Source organism: Rhea americana, unplaced genomic scaffold, assembly GCF_003343005.1.
Source record: "Rhea americana isolate MKP2758 unplaced genomic scaffold, rheAme1 scaffold_2, whole genome shotgun sequence".
Classification (NCBI taxonomy): domain Eukaryota; kingdom Metazoa; phylum Chordata; class Aves; order Rheiformes; family Rheidae; genus Rhea; species Rhea americana.
The window spans coordinates 9,721,469-9,728,485 of NW_028186149.1; positions in this window are offsets into that span (position 1 = coordinate 9,721,469).

Here is a 7,017-nt window from a genome sequence, read left to right on the forward strand (position 1 = left end):
TCCAGGACTCATTATTTTCCAACATTCACTATTCTTTTTTTAAGTAAGTGCCCATAATCTAGTTATTTTCTCAGTAATTCATTATTTTAATACAGATATTAGACTGAAACAGTGAGAAAAAGGCTGTGTAGGGGAAAATACCCTGCAATCCACTTTATAAATTGATTGCAAGTCAGGGAGATGATATGTTGCATTCCGCAACACATTTTACGCTTGCTTAAAGCTGCAAGTATCTAAGCTTTGAACCAACAAAGACTATGCCAGCAGTTCACCAAGTACCTATGCAATACACCTCAACCGTCTGGATGAGAGAGGCTTCCTCCTCTTTATTATGATGTGGAAGGTGTCCAGAAAGACACTAGGCCACAGCAAAATGCAGATTCCAGCACGTGAGACGAGCGATGCCTGCTAGGACTCGAGTGGGACTCCTGGGCTGCACTACAGAGCAGTGCAGTCCAGTTGCTGCTGCAGCCCTTTAAGAATTTCTCATGAAATAAAGCTAACAGCTGTAARTGATCAGTAACGCGGAGGAATGGAGACACGCTTAGTGGGGAATGCTGACCAGAAGGGAAATGGGGATCTTACATCACACAGTGTCTTATGCTCCAAGCAGCAAGGATCTCCTGCTCAGCACCACCCAAGCGCAGCGAAGCCTCACAGCGTATTCCCAGCACCTTACACCGTTAGCTAAGGGGCAGCACCCCACAGGGTAAAGCACAGCTCATGCATCTGTCAGGCAGCTCACCTGCTCCCCATTTTGTGGCATATGTCTTTACTCATCTGAGTATCCCCACCGACTATGTATCATCACAGGAAACCAGGAAAGAGCTTTTCATAGTTCTTGAAAGCTGGCATAAACATACAAACACATGTAGTATAAACCGGCACTAAACAGCCCAAGGACAGGCTATTAATGCTCCCACTCTAAAATTTCATTGTGCAGCTGAGGTCAAGACTCTCCCCGCCTTCRCTGATTTTGCTGAGCTCCCCCCTCTCAGGCTTATGCATCCAGTACTGTACAAAGTCAAATAAGAAGTGACAGTGATACCCTATTTCCATTTAACTCATTGGCAAAAATTCCAGGGAGTTTAGTGAAGGATCAGGCCCTCTCTGCTGTTTGCAAAGTTCTCTCCCCTTTTTATCTGTTTCACCAGAATCCCCACATTAGAGCGCACGAGAAGAGCTTTGCACAGCCCATCCATTCACAGCAAAAACCCCCCAGCCTGCCGAATGCTAAGGCCCTTGCAGCTTGTTTAGCTGCAGACCAACCCCAGCACTCCTTGATGACTACTGCTGTTTTGCAGCAAGGGAAAGCAAGCACTACAGCAACCATACTGCAGCCCCCTGCTGCTACCCTCCACCGCAGCTTATTCCCATCCTACAAGATGTTTTGGTTAAATATGCTGAAGGTTTGAATCTGATTTTTCCCCCATTTCAGCAAGATCAAAGTGAGAAAGACTGAGCGAGCGAGAGAGAGACAGAGAGAGAAAAAAATAAAAAAAAATAAATAAAAGAGCGAGAAAAGCATCAGTGCTTCAAACCAGGAACAAAAGAGGTAAGTGCACCCATACTAGGACACAGTGTTGTAGTCACAGAAACCTCACTAATGACTAAAGCATCAGAGAGCCAGCCTGCTATTGCATTTTGCTGGAAGGAAACAAACAGATTCTAAAATGCCCATTATAACCTGCAATCAAACAGGAGATTCATCCCCTCCTGAACCAGAGCAGACAGTGGACTGGAGCTTGCTGCCACAGAAATCAGTGAGAGCAGGGCATGGTGTGCAAATCTGGTATGTGCATCAGCAACATCATGGGCAGTCGCTTCAATTATGGCTAAAATTAAAGCAGGTGGTTTCAGATTTCCAGTTTTATCCCCTTTACTCCCATTACTGTCATCTGCTTAATGAATAACAATCACCTTCTTTTTGCACAACCTCAGCAGAGCTGCACTTCCCAGCGTTTGTTTGCCAACCAAGCAGCCGAGCTTTACAGCTTTAAAGATGCAACTGTGCTTTTTTCTTTTTTGGTAAACAAATGCTGGGCTTCTAGGGTCAAGAACACTGAACAGAAAATTCAGCCTGGACCTCACCGACCAGAGCAGGGCTTTATCAAGTGGTGTTGCTAGGGACTACCGATGCGTGAGCAAAAAATCTTTCTCCTTACATTGTAGTTTACAGGCGGGGATGTATACGCAGCCAGAATATTTTGCTCTCAGTGGAACTGAGTAACTGCTGACTTCTCAGGTAGTATTTTTAACCAGTTCCCACAGCCCGCATTTGGCAGTATTCATTCACCACAACACCTTGCTCCCACAGGAGCTCCCCGAGGCTCCGGAGCCAGGAGAGAGGCACTGCCGGCGGGCCGCGCGGGGGCTGCAGGCCCACCGCCCCGCAGCCGAGCCACGGCTCGCYGCGGCACCCACCACCGCGGTGCCGCCTGCGAGGCGGCGGCGGGGCCCCCTGCGAGGGCTGCTGCGGCGCGGCGGGAAGYGGCGTGCCCTCGCCGCTGCTCTGCTCTGCAGAGAGCTCGGCATTCCCTGCAAAATGGGAAGCACACACASAGAGAGCAACTGCAAGTTTTGTCTCTCGGCTTGTCTATGTAAAGAAATTTTCCATGGAGGCTTAAATTATTGCAGCAGCCAAGCAAGGGACAGTTCTGCCCATCACAGCAGACCGGCACCCCGGGCACATCTCCTTCCACTGGGAGGGACGGCAGACACCATCGTGTATGGAAATCTCGGTGCTACACATATATTGCTGTTCAGCAACTGGAATCCTAGGTTTTCAAGATGGCTTTCTGACCAAACCAGAACCTGTTCCATTATGTTCCAACAGAATTTTACACTGCAAAAAAAACGCATCATGCCAAAATGCCTATCAGGGCCACATGAGCAGGCAAGAGAGCTTTACTTCAGTATGCAGAAATACATATGCAGGCACAGAAACCACAAGAACAAGTCGTTTTATTTTGCAAAAAGTGGGAATTAAAACTGCAGAGCAGTAATCACTGATTGTTTTGACATACTGTAAACGCCTTTGATTGGCAAAAGCACACAGAAACATTGTAAAGATCAGTATCTCCCACTGAAATCCCTGGAGTCACTGCACAGCAGTCAAGCAAAGGCCTATAGTATTTTTCCTGGGAAGTGGTTAAAGTTGCTCATTATTGCCCAGTGCAGGCAAGCAGCTTGATCTTTTGTAGTTAGCTTATAAATAAAACTCTAGATGGATAAAAGCAATACTCTTCAAAAGTCACTAATAAATAGGATATTACTGTTTTTTACATAAACCAGCATTTTTATTCAAGTGAATTTAGATGTTTTTAATAGCTAATGTTACAGGGAGTCAGCAGTATGACAATATCTTTTCTCACCTATTATTTAAAAAACTGTTCTACAGAATGTAAAATATTTTTCCCAGAGGATCCTAAAATGTAAAAAAAACCCCCAAAACCAAAAAATAAAATAAAGATCAATCCCCAACAAACACAAAAACAGTGACTCAAATTCTGTGATACTTAAACTGAACAACATTCCCACTAAAGCTGATTGGAGACTGCCGAATTTGTCTCCCATTTATCAGGGTTATATGATATTTGAACAAGAGCACTACTCTTTTCCTAATGTACATTAGAACTGCTAGCATGGAATGCTGGCATATGCACTTTTTCACCTATTAAAACAGATAACCCTGTGAAGGATGACACTGGAAGCAGAATTCAGATTAATAAGGTAGAATTGCACAGCTACAAAAGTAAAAATTAAAAAAAGTCTCTGAGCATGAGAGAAGGCTACCAGCAAAAACAAAAAGCAAAACTAGATTAAAAACAGCAGAGCACTACTTTTGAGCACTGCTGAAAATAGCTGAAGGGTACCCCGCAGACAGCCAGAAATGACAATATAAAGACATCAATCCCTCTTTTTCTTCTGTGCATGCTTAGGACCTCAACGAGATAGAAAGAAGACAATGAAGGGTTAGTCGGGTCCCCACAATGCTGGCAGGCAATGCCTCACCAGGAAAGATCAGCAGTCTTGCAGCTGAGTTCAGTCCCTTTACACCCCTAATTAGCAGCACATTTGTAAAACAAAAACTTGAAATACACTTTCTGCAGAGCTGCTTTAATCTTCAACAGGAAAACGAGGCCGAAGCCTAGTTCTGCATGACTAGTATCTATATGCATGGCTTTGTAGATAACAGATCAATTCACATGCTTAAAGTCCCCTACCAGCTTTAGTGGCTGGTGGAGAGAAGAAGGAGCAGCAGAGGAGACTCAGGAGATTGAGAGCCCAGTGCCAGCTCTGCCTCGGCCTCTGTGACGACCTTGGCCACATCTCTGTATCTCCTTCGCTTTCTTTTTTACAAATGGGGACAATGGTACTGTTCTCCCCATAAAGCACTTAAGGTCCACTGATGAAAAGCTAGGAATTATTAATAACAAAATACTTGCAGCTTTGTCAGAGGAGGATTTCAGGTTACCAAACTGTAATTCTCCAGATGGCCACATACCAAACTGACACTGCTGCAGAACTGCTCCATTTTCTCAAATGAAGTGCTTCCCTGCCACAGTCAGGCTCTCCCCTGTAATAATTCRGGCACACATCAGGCGATTTTGTTAAATCAGACAAAAGGAGGAAAGTGAAAGAGATGTTAAGTTTCCATGTGCTTTGTGATAATAGGCTGTCTGCTACAAGGCTGACAATTAGCCTGTATGTTGAGAGAAAGCTTGCAGTATCAGCTCAACCACAACATTAGACAGCAGAGAAGGCACAGAAAGGCAAGCCAGAGAAAAATAAACTTCTTAGGTTTCACAGCTCACAAAACTACTTTTTATATGTGGATGGATGGGGAGAGATTGTTCAACAGATATTTCCAGCTCTGAGGCATTTTGTGTTTATTTTTTCTTTCAAGTGTAAGCATAGTAAAGCTTGATTGTCTTTTGCTGCAATAATTCCTTAGACATCAAAATACTGTTAACAAGGCAGATCCACCTGAGCAAACCATAGTGAGCTCACTAACACCAAATCTGGACAGTTTCTGATGACAAAATTTGATTATCCTAGTTTATCATCTTATTACAAATGTGTTTGGAAGACATACAGCAAGTAAAATGAAATTAAACAGTCAAGACATTAACAAACAAGGAATGTTTGGGTCTGTACAAACATCACACTTCTTTCTTGCCATTCTCTTCTTGTAAACGAGAACAACACTATAAATCATACTACCTTCTTGCCCAAAGTATGTACAGATAAATTCTACCACTTCCCGTATCGCACATCCTAGAAAGAGTGGATGAATGGTACAAGAATTCATGCGACTGAGGAATATTTACACTGAGAATTTATTATTTCATTGATTTTGTTTGTTTTTAAGATTTTAAGGAAAAATGTTGTATTTATGAGATAAGATGTTTTGGCCAGTCAATTTATCAAAACCATTTCATTCAGGCACAGCCTGCCTAGGGTGTTGACATTTGACCAAATACACTCAAGCAACTTTAATACTCAAGGCTCATCTATTTCACATATCCCAAATTCCACAATTCAAACTTTTATTAAAAGAAGCATTGCTAGTCCTTTCACCCATATTGGCACACTTAAAGCCAAGAGGAAGCAAATTTCTGGAAGRCTGCTATCTCCCTGAGTTGGCTAGCTTATTTTACTATTTCTTTTCCAATGTAATTTACTTCCAAAAAAGAAGTCAATTAAAAACTGGAATGGCACAAAATTTCCAGGCTGAAGAGCACCAGGAGTCCTGGTGCAGTATTTGGTCCGGCTTCCCACACAGTACACAAACCCTGTTGACAGCACGGCTTGCGGCTCAGTTCATCTGGAGCAAGGAAACGTGACCAACAGCGACCGCAGGCCCCAGAACACGATCCTCCAGGTCACGCAAGGGTGGACACAAACATACTGGAGACAACGAAGGGAGCCATCTGCTTCTCCTGCTGCAGCCCTAAGGCTCCTGCTAGTGCAGGTCCAYGTTTGACACTCGGGAGGTTTAACTAACACTTGGGCCTCTGGGTACAGAAAACCTTCCTGCTCGTGTCCTCCGTGGCCTGTTCTGTGYGCATCAGGTCTGTAGCTAAGGAGTATATCAGGACTGAAACACTCCTTGTCACCAAACCAGTGCATGCAGTTAGAAAGATGCTTGCTGTTAACTGGAAAAGAACACAAAAACTCTGTCTGTTGAAACCACTGAACATTTTTAGCGTCCTGCAGCCCTTTGAGGCTGGGTTCAGCAGAATGGATGACAAAGAGTGACTACTGAGACATCTACAAGCACACTGGGTTTTACTATGTGGCTTTCTGTGGACCCATAGGCCCACACAGACTCATGATCTTAAATACCTGAGTGTAACCAGAACATCTATTTGCAGGACTTAAGCAACTGCTTCAAAACATAACCTTTTCTTCTACAGTCTCATAAACCAATTTACCTGCTCCCTACCTAAGCCCAGAGTGAATCTCCYTTTGCATGCCCAGCCTGTCTCCATGGGCTGAGCTGTGTAGACAGTGCAGAAGCCACCCAAGCAAGCATCTTTTTGCAGCCAGTGAGTATGATGGAGGTCCCTGAACAGACATTACATTCCTAGTGCCAAGGGCTGAGGAAGGTCAGGCAGTCAGAGCACCAAATTGGAGCACTTACRGTGCTCGTGTGAACACGGTGGACTGTGACTCTTCACGGAGAAGCCCGAGCCCAGATTTTGRGGCCGTGTAATAGGTATCATCTCTCAAACACCATCTGAAGACAGACCAAAYACTTTGTTGTGATGCAAGTAACATGGAGAATAACAACATAAACACAGTCTGAAGGAAGGGAAAAACAATGAATTCTGATTACAAAACCAGTGAAACAGTAGAGTGTTCTGCAGTAATTTTTCATTCAAACTCAGGTTTTCCTGTCTGGCCTGCTGATAAACTGCAAACTCGTACCTGCAGAGGAGCTCAGTGTCTGCAGAAAGCCTAGGGTTGCTASACAGCAACTGTCGGTAAATAATTGTTTTCATTACTCCC